The following is a 17,275-nucleotide window of genomic DNA, read 5'->3' as shown; positions in this document are numbered from 1 at the left end:
ACTGTGCCTGGCAGTGAGGATACTGTCGCAGTGGTCCTAGCATGGTCTGGAAAGCAGACATCGGGTAAGTGAGGACCAATGTGTGCATGAACATTACAGCTGGGGAAGGACAAAGGTGTGCAGGTGAGGGCAGAGACAGGTGGGAAGCCGGAAGAATGAGTAGGACAGAGCCTCACAAATCCGGGAAGGGGGTTCTCAGCTCCGGGTGGGAAAGAGCTTGGTGTTTAGTACGAGTGAAGCACAAAGGGTGAGAGAGAAGTGGCAAGAGAGGAGGCTGTGGGGGTTAGCTGAGAGCCAGGTCCTGGAGGCCTCATGAGCCGCGTGAGGGAGTGAGGACTCATCCTTAGTAAATGCAGAGCTTCCTAAGCCTTCTCAGCAGGGAAGTGACTGATACTTTTGGAAGATCCTTTTGACTGGGATGTGGAGACTAGAACTGAGCCTGGTGAGGCTGGAGGCAGGTAGGTCAGTTAGGATGGAGACAGATGCAGAAATTCAGGCAAGAAGACATAATGGTGGTCTGATCCTGGGATAGGGCCATGGGGATGGAGAGAAGGACAATCTGAAATAGATTTAGGACAAGGTGATTGATAAGGAGTGTGCATGGAGGGAAGGGAGGGAAGGGGAGGAGTCAGGGATGATACCAGCTTGTCTCTGGCACATGCAACTGGTGGGTGGTGGTGTCCCTTATTGGATAAGGGGACATTTTGGGTAGAAAATCTGCTATCTGTCAGGCGTATTCTGCAAGAACTTGTATCCCAACTTCACCCAGGGACCTCTAAATGATGTCTGTTTTGCCCAGAGGAGAAGAAATAGATGAAAAGATCCTGCCTACTTGAGCATTCGGCTTGCCAGGAGCCAAGGTGCCTGCGGTGGATATATGTTGATGGTGGAGCATCCCATACGAGGGGCATCAGACTCCTCTGCAGCAACGGCATTCATCTCCCTGGGCCTCCTCCAGTGGGCCTCCTGGTCCCTCAACCCAGCTTCCCTTTGATTATTATTTGCCAAGGGCATAGCATGCAAGATACCCTCATAGGTGCAGCTGGGGAAACTGTTCTTAAAAGAGTTCATAACCTAAAGGAGCGATAGGATAACCAACTGCAAAAATGACGTCAGGTCCACACGTAGAGTGTTAATAGCCACACACGGCAGAAAGAACACGCTCCCGGAAAACCGAAGTCACAGACAACACTTCTGAATGGGAAAATCAGGGAGGAAGCAGTATTCAAGCTGGTCTTAAAGGAGAGGTGGGATTTCTCTAGGCAGAAATGTGAGATTGGAGTAGGAGGAGGTGTTCCGGAAGGAAGAAACAGCATGAGCAAAGATGGCAGCGGGCACAGGTAATCAGCAGCTCCACCTCCTGCTGTCTTAGGGTACTGGCAGAGAGGGAGTTCTAAAGCTGGGGTCCATGGAGCTTTGAGAAAGTCTGAGAATACCCCACCATGCCAAATTATGTTTATGTATGTATGTGCACTTTTCTGGAGCGAGGGCCCACAGCTCTCCTCCCATTCTCAAAAGAGTTTAGATCCTAGAAAAGGTTAAAAAAACAGTAATCCAGATCTCCCGAATGACAATTTACAGGTGGGTTGAAGCAGCTGTGTTTTGGTTTTTGTTTTTTTTTTAAACAAGCTCCTTCGAGAACTGTCCAGTGCACACCTCGGATCTCTAGACAGGCCCAAGGGGGCTTTGAAATGCTAGCCTCACACAGGCTTCTTTCCCTTCGCCCACTCGAATTCCCCACCCCCACCCCAGTCTCCACTGCCTTAAAAGAGTTAAGGGAGGCCGGGTCAGAGGAGTAGAGAGGAAAATCAGGGACTCAAGCAAAGACTCTGGAATCTCCTTCAGAGATGGCGGTGGGTGGGAGCCTTTCCACCCTAAGGCTGGAGAAGGTCAGAACGCCCGGTCGGGTCCCCTCCGCCCCACAGCAAACCTATGGTCAAATTCTGGGAAATTCCAAACCAGTCGGCATTGCTGCGGCAGACATTCCCGGACGCCGGCGCGCGATGCCCGCCGCGGCCGCTGGGTGGCGCGTCGCCGGGCGCCGAGCGTGGGAAGCGCGGGCGCGCGGGCGGGCTGAGCTCACACACCCGGGAAGCGGCCGCGGGAGAGCTGGCGTCCGCAGCGGCTGCGCATCTCGCTCCTCCCGCTGGGCGCTTGGGGGGCGGCGAGGCGGTTGTGCGGTCCCCCGGGAGGGAGGCGGCTAAGAAAGGTAAGAGCGGGGCCCCGGCCGGGTGGGAGGGGGCGCCGCGGCTGGGCCTGCGGACGGCCTCCAAGGGCCCCAGGGCAGGGGTGGGCCCCCTGGGGGCGATACCCCGGTCCCCGCCGCGCTCGGGTCGCGCCCCACCCTCGCTGCGGCGCGGCCTCCCCGCGCTGCTGCCCGCGCCGCGTGGGTGGGAGCGGATCGGGGCCGGGAGCAGCCCTGGCCGGTCCCCGGGCTCCGCGGCCGGGGCCAGCAGGGCGGGGGAGGTGGATGAGCAGCCCCCTGGGCCCGGCCGGCGAGCCCCAGCCCACTCCTCACCTTCCGTTCCTCCGCTCCGCAGTGGGCGTGGTGCCCCTCTGCTGCAGAGGGGGCGCCTGGAGTTGAGGAAGGCAGTGGGGGAGGGAGAGCGCAGAGACAGGTGGTTGAGGGGGCGAGCGATGGTGCGCGAAGGCTCGTGATATTAATGCGGATTTCTTTCTCCCCCCTTCTTCAGGGGGCGCGGAGGTGCGCGTGGAGGAGGAGGCGGGAAGGCCAGAGGCATAGCTCGGGAGAGGCAGGCGCTGGCGGAGATGCCGCTGGGCAGTGTCTCTGTTCAGTAATTCCCCCCTCCTTCCAAAATTAATAAAGGGGGTGTGGTGGTGCGAGTGGAGGAGTTTGATGAAGACCTGGCCCAGAACTGCCCTGAACTGCCCCAGGCCGGCTGTCTGGCTCCCGCGTGCATATCCGGGAGCCACAAGCATGAAGCATCTGCAGAGGCTGGGAGTGGGGGCTGGGGGTGACCATGCCCTGGATCATAGCCGCTCCAGCAACAGAGACAGCTCCAGAGAAGGGGCTGGGAGAAGGACGGTGGTTGTGGGGGGAGGGTCCGGAAGCGAAGGAGAATCTCCAGGCCTACAAACCAAGTTCATAGATGGTGGGTTGGCCAGGATGTGGTGGGAGGTGGGGGCTCCAGGGAAATAGGGTAATGTCCTGAGGACCCTCTCCTTCCAGCTTTGTAGCCGTAGACCAAAATTTGGGATTCGGCATTTGCCAAATGTGCCTAATTTTTTTTTTTCTTTCCCTTTCGGTTTGTTTTGTTTTTTAGAGGAACGGCAAATGACAGAGCAGAGGAAAGGCTGGCCCAGCCAATCCTGGAGCCGCTGCAGCACTGGTTCCCCAAACAAACACATTCTGGTGCAAGGACAGAGAGGAGGGGGCTGCTGGCACACACCCCTCCCCTGCCCCTGGCCCCGTTGCTTCTCCCCTTTGGGAAGGGCAGCCTGGCCGCCTTAGGCTGCGTGGACAGAGGCTGCCTTGGGCCAGGGTGGTGATGGTGCTGCGGCCCCTCCCTGCTGCCCAGCGTGGGAAGAAGAATGCAGAGCCAGGCAAGTCTCCCTCTGTGTCCTCCGGGGTGGAAGGAGCAGGTATAGACAGGGCTGGGGCAGCCAGGGCCTGGTGTTGCTTTGGCATTGGTGGCTAGAGGGCTGTGCCTCCAGCCCCTTGGGTTTGGTTCCACTCCCGGCCTGTCCCTGGCACTTGGCAACTGCGTCTGTGTGCTTATTGGTGCCACCATGTTATATAACGCTTATATAATCTCCCAGGGCGAGCACTGTCTCCGCTCTCAGGTCACGCAGACACTGTGTCCGTGTGGGAGTCAGGATCTGGGGAGGCTTGTGGGTGGACTTACGCTCCCATTCTCAACCTGGCTCCTTCTCCTGATCCCGGCTGTAAGAGGGGGAGATAGGAGAGGAGGGACCCAGTCCACACCAGCTGTCTGGGGCGGAGGAAGATGGGCATCCTTCCTCATCTTCTTGCCCCTCTCGTGTCCCCCTTGCCCAGTGGACCATCTGGTGGAGTGATGCCATTCTTGTGCCTTGAGGCCAGCTTTTTGTTCTCGGGGGTCCCCTGGCATGGCAGGTGGGTGTGGTGAGATGACACTCAAAATGTTGTGGTGGAGGAATACCTGGTCTATAGGGTTGGATAAAGAGAGCGAGAAATTAGCTCTGCCTTTGAGGTTTTGAGCATTAGTGACTAGAAGGATGGGGTTGTGGTGGCATTCTAAGAGATTTGGAGCCGGCCCAGGGGCTAGAGGATGGTCAGGGAAGGGTGTACAGGGAAGTGGATCAGACAGCAAAGATAAACATGGTGTTCTTTTACTGTACTCTCCACTGGGCTGTCCCTGGTTACCAGGGCAACAGAAGCAGTGATGAAAATCATGCCTTTCGTTTAGTGGAAAAATCTGGCTCCTCCTCCCTCCTCTTCCTTCTCTAATCGCCTACAGCCTATTGGGAGGGTGATGACTCCAGGGATCACAGGCCCCAACGTGGCCCTTTCAGGCCCCCCGCTTCCCCATTTGTTATCCTCTCCCCTCTTCCTGCATCCCCTGTCTCCCCCAGAGCTCTGTAATTGGCAGTTGCGTAGGAGTTGGACTGGATGGAGGGGGAAGGGCGTGGACGTCATTACAGGGCAGGGTGAGCAGAGCGTGGGCAGAGCTGTGGATGTGGGAATGGCTGGCACACAAGGAGGGTCAGGCATTGATCATCTAGATGGCCCTTGTTTCTGGGATGGTGGGAAGGGTGGGTGTGATGATGGGAGGCCCACAGAGCCTGGCAGTCTGGTGTGGCGGTGGTGGGGAATAGGAAGGCCTTGAGGTTTTCTGGTGTGGTCGTGGCTCCGGGAAAAAGCTAGGATTCATTCATTCAGCACTTTTTGGGTGTCTACCGTGTTAGGTAAGGTTTGGGGAGCTAGGAAGACACAGGTTAAGTAGAGCTTGGCCTGGACCTTGAAGAGATTGTGGTAGACGGGAGGAGGATGGGCATTTGGGGGAAGATCAGCTGGTGTTGCTACAAACCTCGAATCTGGGGTCTCAGGCAGGAGACTGGCAGTATTCCAGACTGGAGGTGATGGATGAGGGTGGAGCCTGTGGGATGCGGGGGAAGGGGTAGTTCAGAGAGCCCCTCTGGCTTGGGGACAGGACCTGGCGGAGAGAAAGTGCTGACATTTGGAGCCTTCATGATTGACAGAAAAATCAGGGTTCAAACTTCTTTGGGGGGAGTCATGTTTGATTTGCTTTTGGACATATTCCTCAAGACGATGGTAGGGTATCTAGATGGAAATGTTTACGGTCAGGCCAATAAAGTTTGCAATAAAAGTCAGTTCTGGGAAGCGATTTGGAGGAAATTGTAGTATGAAGCCTGGAAGGTGTGAGGTTGCTGAGAAGGTGTGGAGAGAGAGATCCAGGGCCTAGGGCATCGGCCTAGAACTGGGTGAGGCTGGATGCCTCGTACTTGTTTATTATCCCAGGGCCCGTCCAGACTGCTGGACCAGTTTCTGCTAATGAACACCCACGTCTTCTACCAAACCACACCCCTTTTTGAAGTTCAGGTTTCTGTTTTAAGTTTTCTTCTCCCTAGTAACTATGTCGGGAAGGGTAAGTCCTGGAAAGACAGATACCTATACACTCATCTCTCCAAGCTCTCCCCTTGACCTTTGCTGTACCGTTCACTTACAAATTACTCAGGCTCTGAGGTGTGCTGTGAAGATGTACCATAGGTCCTTAGCCTCCACCAGCACTGCTTTTTTTTCTGGTTCCTTTCCAGTCATCACTCGGGAGGAATAAGAGCAGTGGACAGAGCTAGGAGGCCTTTGCCAGCTACGTGATCTTGGACAAATCACTTCTTTTTCTAGGCCTCCGTGCCTAGTCTCAGGGTCTAGTTTCTTTCGGCTCTGAAGCCTTCAGATTTGATGTCGAAAGCTTTTTCCACGTTTGCCCAGGTTTCTGATGCAGGCTTTTGAAATCACCAGCCCATGTTTCTTTGGTGCCTTGTGGGAGGGAGTGGCAGGGATCTGGGCTGCTGGTCCCTAAAGCAGGCTTCTGTCTCCAGAGGAGCCAGCCCTCCAGGCAGAGAGTGGCCCCTGTTCCTCTTGGGAGCTAGGAACTGCTAGAAAAGCAGGTTTTGCCAGTGACCAGGAGTTGGCCAACTACGGCCCATGGACCGGATGCCTGCTTTTGTAAATAAAGTTTTATTGGCACATAGACATGCCCACTGTCCATGTGTTGTCTGTGGCAGCTTTCATGCTGCACTGGTGTAGCTGAGTAGTTGCAACGGAGAACTTGTAACCTACAAGCCTAAAGTCTTTACTGTCCTGCCCTTCAAGAAAAAATTTGCTAACCCCTATCCTAGACTACCAGAAAAGTGTTTGGATCTCCACTGGGGATGCTTACTGTGGTCATTTTGGATCCCTAGGGTTCTTGAAAATTCTGCCTTGGGCCTTCCTTTGTGATCCTGTGAGAGGCTGATGTGGCAGTTGAGATGGTCAATTCTTAGAGTCAGTCCCAAGATAGTAGTCCTGTATCTGGGAAACCCCGTTCATTTTCATCCCTTTCCCTGAAGCCTGGAGGGGGTCTGTTCCCCTGACCCTCCCCTCCCCCCAACAATACTACTTTGAGCCTGGAGGCCTGAATTCCTCACCAGGGACAAGCTACCCTCCCTCTCATTTCCCAGGCCTATGCGGAGGAGGATGGACCAGCCCAAGCCCAGTGTCTGGTGAGAAGGAGTGGCTCCCGGGTCCTGCCAAGTCCTACACACACTTCCCTTGATAGCTTTGCTTTGTCACTTCCGGGCTCAGTGTGCCCTTTAGTTCTGAGGCCCTGGAGGTGCATGTGCAGAGAGAGCTCGCACCCCAGCCTGGCTCATCTGCCTCAGCCTGGCACCCGTCCCTCTCTGCCAGAACAAGGGCCTGCAGCTTGGGGTTTGTGGGGTTTGTTTCTGCGTTGACTTGGGGCCAGGATCGGCACTCAGTATTCTTGTGGCCAACGTCACAGAGTCCCCGTGTGTCCTGGTCCCCACCTTTTTTGACATGGTCCTCAGACTGGAGTCTTGGGGAGACCCCTGGCTGGGAACAGGATGGGGTTCACGTTCTTGCTTTTACACACCAGTAGCACAGAGCAGTTGGGTCACTTCTGCTCATGGCTGAGATAGGAAGTGAGACACTTTGGTGGCAAGAGGAAACCACGTGCTCGGAGCAGCACTGGGCGGGCGGGGGTGGGGCGGGGAGGATGACTGAGGTTTATTCCCATTGCAGCTGGAAGGGAGGAGGCTGGCAGTGGGAGGAGGGAGCAGACGACCCAGAATAGCAAAGAAGACAGAAGCTGAGCGCACCAGAGCTGCTTTTAGCCGGTAATGGTAAGCCTGACTCTAGCAGTCTTATTTCTCACCTCCCCTACACACACGTTTTCCCCAGAGGCCGGATCTCTGACTGTTCTCATCAAAAAAGAAAAAAAGGAAGGTCTTAACCAAAAATCCTCTCTAAATACCTTTCTTTGCAGAGTGTAGGGTGACCCCACACTACACAGGTTTACAGGAATGTTCAGCCAAGTGCACTGACGTGGAGAAACATTCATCTACTACAGAATTACTAAGGATCTGTTCCTTGTGGGGCACTATGTGAAGCTCAGAGGATACAGAGATAAGCAAAGGATTCACAGTGTGGTCTGGAAGGTATATGGGCAGTTGAACCAGTTTTAATACGATCTGCACTAACTAGATCGTGAGCTTCAGGCCAGCACATCTGTGTCAGTCATGTTCATGGCCATCGCCCGCGTGTGGGGTATCATGCTTGGCACGAGGGGGCACACACGTGTTTACCTGGCTGGCCCATCCTTATTTGATCTGTCCTGGAAATGTGCAGGAGGGCTCTGAGGAGGTGAGTGGAGAGAGAGGAGCTCATGGCAGCGTGTGTGACAATCTGGGGCAGAGGTGGACTTAGCTGGGTGCCCTGGTAATGCGAGTGCCATTAAGGAGAAAGCAGGTGGAAGGGTTGACCGTGTGGGAATGAGGGACGCCTTTGGCATCAGGACCAGGAGGAAGCAGGAGAGTGACCTGGTACAGAGAGGTGAGTTAGCGGCCCCACCTCTCTGGATAAAGCCGGGGGCTGGGGAAGAAGGAAGAAGCGACCAGTGGCAGGGAAGGTGGGACTGGGGTGAAAACCAGCATGAGAGGGAACCTAGAGGCATCTCCAGGCCCAGGGTGGATGCACAGCTGAAGCAGGTGAGTCCCAGGCGAAGATGACAGCAGTGACAGAGAGAAAGCAGGGCTCTCAGCCCTGTCCCGCAGTCTCCTCAGAAATGACCGTGTCCAGGTGTGACCCAGAGAACCACGTTTCCCCGCAGTGGGGCAGATGCAAGGAGATTATCTACAGTTTGAAATTACAGTTACTCTTCTTTCTGAAGTTCTTACCTTGGACATTTTCACGCATCTGTGAAGGTAGAGAGAGTGTAAGAATCCTCAGTGTTCCCATCACCCAGGTCCCACCTGTCATCAGCACATGGCCCCTGTCGTGTCATGTGTACTTTCGCCTTCCTTATTCCTCACTCCCTTCTTGGATTATTTCACAGCAAATCCCAGATGTCATAATTTCATCCACAAATACTCCATTATGAATCTCTAAAAAGCAATATGTTTTAAAACATAACCCCAGTAGTAATATCACCCCTTGCAAAGGCACTGTCATTCTTAATAACACCGATCATCTGTTCAGTTGTGTCCCTGGCTTGTCTTATTTTTTTTTTTTTTTTAATATTGGTTTTGTTTGAATCAGGCTCCAAACAAGATCCACATGTTTCATACAGTTCATGATTGGTCTCAACGTCTCTGTTCATAAAGATTATGCTCAGTCTTAAAAGAATTATAGGAGGAGGGTAATAGTTCAGTGGTAGAGTGCATGCCTAGCAGGCACGAGGTCCTGGGTTCAATCCTCAGTACCTGCATTTAAAAAAAAAAAGAAGGAAAAAAAAGAATCATGTATTGCAATTCTGCTGTGTAGAATTACGTAGCTGCCTCCATCCCGCCAGTCAGCCGCCCTCAGCAGCTTTCCTGAGTTTTGTTGAACCGGTTGTGATTTTTGGAGCATTCTTCATCATTCCTCTTGTCTTGTGGCTTTCTGTAAGTAGTCATTTTCTCCTTCCTTCAGTAAGTGTTTCTGGAGAGCCTGCTCTGTTGCCAGGCACTGTACCAGGCCCTGGGCATACGGCTGTGAAAATGCAGGCTGGGCCCTGGGCTCCTGGAGCTTACAGTCTGGCCACGTGGGAGCTGTTGTGGGTCTGCTTGTTGCCCACCCCCCACCCCATGTTCATCACGGCCGAGCTGCGTCACCACGACAGTCACTTCCATGCTGACAGATCTGCCACGTCCTAGGGCTTGGTACTTATGTCCTCATGCTGTCCTTTTATGTGGTTGATTGGTGGTGTCCCCTGGACTGATGAAGAAGCCAGGTGTGGCTTCTGTGGCAGGTCCCTGTTTCCTAGCCATGCCCTGGGATTCTAGCAGCGTCACCAGCTGAGTTTGCGTGTGTCCATTTGACACTCCGGGCTTGAGCGTGTGCCGCTCAGCTGGTTAGCGTGGAGAGCTTGCTCAGCTGGCGGATTGTGGAGAGGCTGAGTGAAAACATCTGGAAGATGCTCGGAACCATTAAAGGGCTCAGCACACGCCACGGTGCCAGCATGTTCTTTGAGCAGGTCGGCTGTTTCCGTGTCTTTGTGGACTTCTGGTAGGTTTGAGGCGTTTGCTCATAACGATGAGACTGTCTGCCTAATAGGCCCGTTTTCTCAGCTTGCCGTTCTTTGCCGAGCAGGACGGTATGGGGTGACCGTGCTGCGTCAGAGGCAGAATCTGATGGAACAGATCAGGCCAGTTTGCTAATAATGGTCTGTCTGGGATTTGCATTTGCATTTGTCTGTGAATAAATAATCAGACTTAAGTTTGGATGCTATGACTTTCGATTTTGAGAATGCTCTACGATTCCTGTTGTATTTTTCCATTTGCAGTTCAAATGCAGCTATATTGCAGTTCCTGGATTATAATGTCTGAGCCTTTAAAAAAAAAACCTTAGTTAATAAAAATCAATATATTCTCAGATACAAAGACTAGTTTTCCTTCACCTCTCCAAGATCTTTCTTTGTGGGCTTAAGAGAGTCATACAGACTATATGAATATGCTGTGATTGTCACTAAGGGCCACATCATTTAGAGTCTGATGATATGTTTTATTTTCTTCTAATTAAGTCATCTTTAATTATTTTGATGATTACTGGTATTGGTTAAAACTTTTGAGCAGATTTCTCTGTGTGTGTGTGTTTATATGTACAGTATCGATGTGCCAGTACGTTACACGCATTATGAAACACAAAATGAAAAGTTAAAAATGGTCAGATGTGTTGTATTCTCTGCCTCCTTCCTGCGTAAACTACTTGGGTCCTGCCTGAGGGCAGCCCCTCTTCTTCGTGCTCAGTTTCAGCCCCTGAGACATACTCAGACTTCTCTCCGGCCTTTCCCTGTCCTCGCGTGTCCAGATGCTACTGTTCTTCTCATCTTACAAAAAGTCTCCTTTGACCACCCCCCTCTTACAGCTACTGCCTGTTTCTCCGGCCCCAGCCCCAAGAGCGTTCGGGTCTTGCTCCCTTCACTTCCTCTCTCGGGTCCCCTCCAGGCAGGCTTGTCCCCACCACTCCGGACGACGGTGCTCTTGTCCAGGCCAGCGGTGACCTCCGTGTTCCTGAATCTTGTGGCCCTTCATCACAGTCACTTCAGCTAGACTCGGCACAGCTGGTCGTGCTCTCTTCCTTGAAGCTCTTTTGTCACTTGGCTTCCGGGGCATGGATTTCTGGTTTCCCAACCTGTCTCATTGGCCATCCCTTCTCAGCATCTCATCTCCCCAACTGCCCAATGTTAGAAGGCCTAGGGCACCTCCTCTCCATCTTCTCTCTTTCTGTTTGTGAGCTGCTCCCACCTCATGGCTTTAAATACCATCTATGTGGATTTTGTCTTAAATTTGCTTCCGAGTAATCCCAGGAGATAAGCAAGACTGACCATGAGCTGATAAAGGTTGAAGCTGGGTAATGGGTACCTGGGGGTTTATTATACTGTTCTGTCTAGTTTTGTTTGTGTTTGAAGTTTTCCATAATGAAAAGTTAAAAAAAAACTTACACACTGATGACCCCAGTTATTTGTCTCAAGCCCAGTCTTTCTCCTGAAGTGTAGTTCTACGTAGCTGTCTGCCTACTTAATGTTTTAACTTGAATGCTAATAGACATGCCCCAAACTGAATTGACTTTCCCACACAAATATATTCCCCTTCTGCTCCCTGATCTTGGTTGTGAGAGTGCCATCCTTCCTGTTTCTCTTCCAAAATACCTATGGTCATGCCTCACTTTTCTTTCTTATGTCCTTCAATCAGTCCATCAGCAAATATTGTTGACTCTACCTGCAAAATATATCTAGAGTATGACCAGTCAGAACTGCTCCCACGGCCGTCACCCTGGTCCAAGCTGCCTTCATCTCTCATCTGCCTCTCCTTTGCCCCTTACGGGCTGTAGTCCTCACAGTAGCCAGAAGGATCCCGTGAGACGTAGGCCACATCATGCCTGGGCTCCAAGCCCTGCTGTGGCTTCTTTCCACACTCAGTGGAAGCCGTGGTCCGTGGAGTGGCCCACCAGACCCTGCAGCTTACACTGTCGGGTAGAAATATAACGAGTTACACATGGGCACGATGTATGTAATTTAACATTTTCTAGTAGTTAAATTGAAAAGGAAAAGGAAAGAGGTGACGTTAGTAATTTACTTAACCCTGTATGTCCAAGCTGTTTTCATTTCTGATGTGTATTTCATTGCTGGTTTCGCACTAAGTCACGCCCGTAGCACATCGCAGTTAGGACTCGCTGCATTTCGTGTGCTCAGTAGCCTCGTGTGCCTGGTGGCTGCCGTGCTGGAAATGCAGGTCTGTGCATTCTGGCCCCACTTTGCTTCTGTGTCCTCCTCTCCTGTTGCTATTCTCTTCTTTCACTTTGCACCAGCCACACTGGCCTCCGTGCTGTTCCTCAAATAAACTAGACGTTTCCTGCCTTAGGGCCTCTATACCCGCTGTTCCCTCCCTTGGGGGTGCTTTTCCCCAGGTAGCCACCTAGCTGACTCTCAGTTCCTTTGGGTCTGTGCTTGGGTCCTGCCTACCTATTGCCTCACCCTCCCCTGTGCACACACTTGCTACCATTTCCTGCATCTCTTCCCCACGATGCTTTTTCTCCATAGCACCACCACCATTTAGCCCACTGTGAATTTCTGTTACTTCATATATTTGCTCTCGCTCTCCACTGGAGTGTGTGTGAGCTCTGTGAGGGCAGGGGTTTGTGTATGGTTTGTTCCCTGCTGTATTTGCAGAGCGTGGAAAAGTATCTGGCACGTGGGAGAGGTGAATAGATGTTGTTGAGGAATTAAATGAAATGTACTGTTGAGAATGATTCTTTCTCAGTGAGAGCCATTGAATTGAGTATACGTTATTGTTTCAGAATATCTGGGTGTCATATTTTGCAATGTGACAGTTTGAGGGTCTGGTTCAAGTCACGGTACTTTCAGAGTCCTCTCTCTAAAGATGTTAGTATGGGTTCAACTTATAAATGTTTCAAGACCCCTGAAACAGTGTATTTCATGCATTTCATTGAGAGATTTACAAACTAGCTGGGTATTCTGTCTTAAGTGTTTGCATAGATACAAGCTTTTAGAGATAGTGTCCTTCCACCGAATTTGGTTAACATCATCACGTGACAGTGGAAATGATTTCCGAATGCCGGTTTTTGAAATGCTCTTTCTGTGACGTAAGTCTCTTTCAAAAAGTAAAGGCTTTCTTTCCCATTTTTAAAATGTTGCCTTTACCTTAAAGAGACAGGTTAAATATTTAATTTGTTCAAAAAGTATTCATTAATCAGCACTCTCCCAACAGGCACTCATTGTAGAAGAGGTCAACAAATTTTGGAACCTTGTTTCTGGCTTAAAAAGGAGTATATAATTTCTGTTTTAAGTAGAGCCACTCTTCCAGGTAGTCCACCGTGAGGTGTCTGTGACAGTGTGGTCCAGTGCTTGGCAGGTCTCATCCCTTCGCCCAGGAGGCCCCGTGCACACGTGCTGCCCTGGAGGTGAGCACGGCAGGGATTGCTGGAAGAGATGGCCGAGGTAGCGAGAGGAGCCAGCTGTCTTCCTAAAGGGAGAGGTGCCATGTCTCTGAAGCATTGTGACCGTCTTTCATCAGCTCACCTGTACGTGGAAGATGCTGGTGCATATGCTTCACACCCGTGTTGTTGATCTCCAGGGTGTATCAGCTGTCTACATGCCGTTGGAGTCGTCGTTCCAATTGCGGTGACCAGAAGTACCATTTAAAAGATGAACGGCTGGATTGAGAACTGTAGCTCTTGCGGGGAACAGAGGCCCTGGGTACTTCCTGCTGCAGTAGAGACCGTCTCCCACGTGCCCTGGACTCGACATCGATGAGTAAGGCTTGTCCCCAGTGGGTCAGTCTTCATTACTTAGAACACTAGCCAACCCCTCAGCATCCGTTCTTGACACACGTTTGCACAGGGCCTCCTGTGGGAGAGGCTCCATGTTTCTGGATGGAGTGGGTGGGCACAGGAAAGAGGAAGTGTGCCGCTGTGAATGGGACCTGGCCTCCGTCCTCAGGGAGCTGGCGGTTAGTGAGGGAGACAGACACCCGTGCTAAATACAAGACAAAGCATGAGAAGGATGTGGATGGAGTGTAGGAAAGTGTTACATTAGCTGGAAGGGGTTGGGATTTGGAGGATGTCTCTTGGAAAATGAGCAAGGAGTATCTTGTTCGTGGCTGAATCCTCAGAGCCTCACACTGAGCTTCAGCCCTATCAGTAAATACAAATTTGATAATAGTTGGGTATTGAAGGAGTGGGGCTTCCCCCGGAGGTGCAGTGTGGAAGCCCAGGGACGGAGGAAGAGAGGTCTCGCTGGGAGGAGGTGGTCGGCGTGCCCCGAGGGATGTGTGCCCCAGGAGAGGGGCTGTGTATCGCCAGGTTAGGGCCTGTCTCTTAGGGCCTTGACCAGCCTCCTAGGAATTTGATTTTGGCAGTTTTCAACCTCTTTTTGTACCACTTCTCCTTGGGAATTGGGTGGAAACTATAGTCTCTTTCTCTAGGAGAAAATACATCACGACAGCACGTGATTTGACATCTACCATCAGCGAACTCACAGATCCCAAGTTATAAAACCCTGCCAGAGGCCGGGGAACCGTCAGTGCTTACTGAGCTCTTTAAACGGGGATAAGATGCTTTTTTCCCGCTGGAGTCTTCAGGAACTGACTCAGATGAGTGTGTAGGCATTCTGGATTTTAAGGGCACTGGTAAGTGGCAGGCACAGTATTGGCCCGTTTGAGCTTGGGGAAGCAATGGAGAATTGCCCGGGGAGGGGGGCCCTCTGTCCGCTGACATGGAGAGATCTAGTGTTTGCTCCATTGAGTAGGGGATGAAAAATTTTACCTGAGGAAAGATAGAAAAAATTAACTTTTAAAACTTACTAATTCAAAATATGAAATGCTTATGCTAATTTTTTTTTTTTCTGTGATAATGGTTTCCTGCTCAGATACCCAGCCAAGCAGTAATTACAGACATAGAGAGGCAGTGTATTGCATTTCCGGGAACAATGCATATGGAAGGGAGTCATTAGAGTTTCATATCACCAAGGTATTGGGTTCAGAGAACTCCTTGGCAATCCTGACTCATCAGGGAGGGCTGCCTGGTGGAGGAGTGCAGCAAGATTTCACAGGCTGCTTAGAAAAGCAGAAAGACTGAGCTAAGGGCTGGGCTTCTTTTAAAATTGCTTGGTTTTTGTTTGTGTTGTCATAAAAATTCCTATAAAGAGTATCTGTTAAATAAATTAAAAAAGCAAACTTCCTGTCCTATAGGAAGGACTCGTGACATGCGAAAGGAGGCATACAGATAGACTTTTTGGAGATTTAAGAAAACCCGTTGTGGGCAGCACAGTGTTGCCATTTCTGCCTTTGTGTGTGGTAGGTAAGTTCATTCACAGAGGGGTGAGTTTGAGGGGCAGTGAGGCAGTGTTTTGTCCCAGGGAACAGCATTGATTGAAAATTGGCCCTGTGCCAGGCGGTGCTAGCTGCTAGTGAGCACCAGAAGGCACCACTGGAATGGAAGGGGCTGGCTCTCGCCCTCCTGCACGGGGTAGACCCTGGGGTCTTGAGAGCAGCCGTTGTCTGATGTGTATGGCAGGGCAAGGACTTGGTGGTGGCGATGCAGGCTCTGCGTCCCCTTGGCTGACGTCTTCCACTCATGGGATTTTGCTTTGTGGGGAGGTTAGTCTGTGACGGAGTTTTAAATGTTCTTTCAAGAAGAAGAGCCCCCCCCCCCCATTTTCTCCAGAGTGGTGTTCAGACTGCAAGTCCAGACACCTTAATGGATCGTGAAATCAATTTACTGGGTTGGGACCAACATGAAAAAAAAGAACATAATAGAAAATATTGGATTGTGTGGTGTGTAGTAAAGATGAGTATGATTTCATGAGGCTGTTTCAGTTATAAGTGTAGACGTGTCTATATCTACACAGATACATAGATATATACATGTACGTACCTACACACATGTGTGTATGTACTGGGCCACCTTGTAAACTTTTTTTATTTTTTTATAAGGGGAAAAGGTAACTAGATTTATTTATTTACTTATTTTTTAAGTGGAGGTACTGGGGATTAAACCCAGGACCTTGTGCATGCTAGGCAAGCATTCTACCACTGAGCTACCTCTTCCCCTAAACTTTCTTTCTTCCTGTGGGTTAGGGTCCAAAAAGTTTGAGAAACAGGTGCTGGAAGGATTTCTTTGCTCTTGGTGTAGACAGCGGGTTCCAGCCGCTTCCCCTCCCGTGGAGGCCATCTCTGTGGAGACAGATGTGGTGACAGGGCTTTTTTTAAAGAGCAGCAGAGTCAGGCTCTCACAGCGTGATGTGAGGTTTGTCTGCGGCTGCTCGCCCGCCCCGTCCCCACTTCCCTGTGCCCGGTGTTTCCTGCCGTGGAGAGCTGGGGAGAGAGGCCAGGCGGACCTCCCCAGGGATGGGAGCAGAGGTCGCCTCCCTTCGCATGTCTCCAGGTGTGAGTCCCTGGAGGAAGAGGGCCAGCCCTGGGCCTTTCCTCTCCCTTCCAGGCCTGATTAACTGCTCGCATACCAAGGTCAGGGCAGGGGGAGGAAGGCCGTTCTGACTTACTACTCTGCCCCACCGTGGTTCTCTGTTTCTCAGGTTCACAGGGAGGGAGGTTAGAGGTCACACCATCTGGGATGGCTTGAGGGGTTCCTGGTAGGTGGGAGTGAGCCAGTTCCCCCCTCAGAATTACCACTCAGCTCCGTAGTTCTCTGGCTCCATCTTTCCCGCAAAGGAGAGGAGCCTTTCTGGGATGGTAGTTGCTTCTCCTTCCGCCAGCCGTGCTGACCGGCCTGCAGAGCGCTGACCCACTTGTTATACCTCAAATAGAGGTTTAAATTAGGACCTTTAATCTGTAAGAGGCTTACAGCGTGTTGGGTGGCCAGCTGCTCCGGACTCCCTTGTGGACAGCGCAGCACTTTGCCTGGCTGTTGTTGGGTTGAGGGAATCACGGGGGTCGGTGGCTTCATTGCAGGAGCGACCGGGCATGTGGCCTCCCTCGTCGAGGCCTGGGAATAGCAGGGGTCCCAGGGAGGCAGAGCTGTTTGCCCGATGACATTCCTTTTGCTGTCGGCACTTAGAAGCATGGGCCCTAGGAGTGGATGGGTGCTTCTGGGGATGGAGTGGGGTGCTGGTCTGTCCTCGTGATGGTGGAGTCGGGGGCCCAGAATTCCACGGGTCTTGGATGCTGGTGCTGCTTCTCCTGGGCCCCGAGCCTGGCTCCTTGCTGATAAGCAGTCAACTCTGCTGGCTCCACATGGATTTCCCTTCCACCTGTCCATCAAGAGCTATGTGTCCAGCACGGTGCTGGGTGCCCTAGGGGACACACAGAAGCCTAGGACTTGGGGCTGCCCCCAGATTGCTCATTGTCTTTTCGAAAAGGCCCAGCCAGTGCCTATCAAAGCATTCATTCATCCCACAGACATGTACTTACTTGGCTGGGAGCTGATCGTGGTAGCCAATTATAAAGTTCCAGAGTCACGGGCATGGGGGGAGTACTGTGGGAGAGAGCCCCGGGGCGCTGAGAGCTGGGCCTGAGGGGTGGGATTTGGAGGAATGCGGAGAAGGGAGGATGTGGAAGGTGGGAGGAGTAGCGGGAACAG

The 17,275-nt window shown here is 51.9% G+C and overlaps 1 long non-coding RNA gene across 1 annotated transcript in view; it reads left to right on the top strand.

Annotated features, from left to right (window-relative positions):
* The first annotated feature begins 2,077 nt into the window (after nucleotides 1-2,077).
* The window catches only part of LOC116148680 (uncharacterized), a 64,361-nt gene continuing 49,163 nt past the window's right edge, over nucleotides 2,078-17,275 (top strand). The window contains exons 1-4 of the long non-coding RNA XR_010377128.1: nucleotides 2,078-2,209; nucleotides 3,285-3,564; nucleotides 7,265-7,365; nucleotides 13,315-13,493. This is a non-coding gene — a long non-coding RNA (uncharacterized LOC116148680). The remainder of the gene's footprint in view (nucleotides 2,210-3,284; nucleotides 3,565-7,264; nucleotides 7,366-13,314; nucleotides 13,494-17,275) is intronic.

This window comes from Camelus dromedarius, chromosome 21 (genome assembly GCF_036321535.1).
Source record: "Camelus dromedarius isolate mCamDro1 chromosome 21, mCamDro1.pat, whole genome shotgun sequence".
NCBI lineage: Eukaryota > Metazoa > Chordata > Mammalia > Artiodactyla > Camelidae > Camelus > Camelus dromedarius.
The sequence above is the reverse complement of the archived record's forward strand: the minus strand, read 5'-3'. Positions and strand labels throughout refer to the sequence as shown.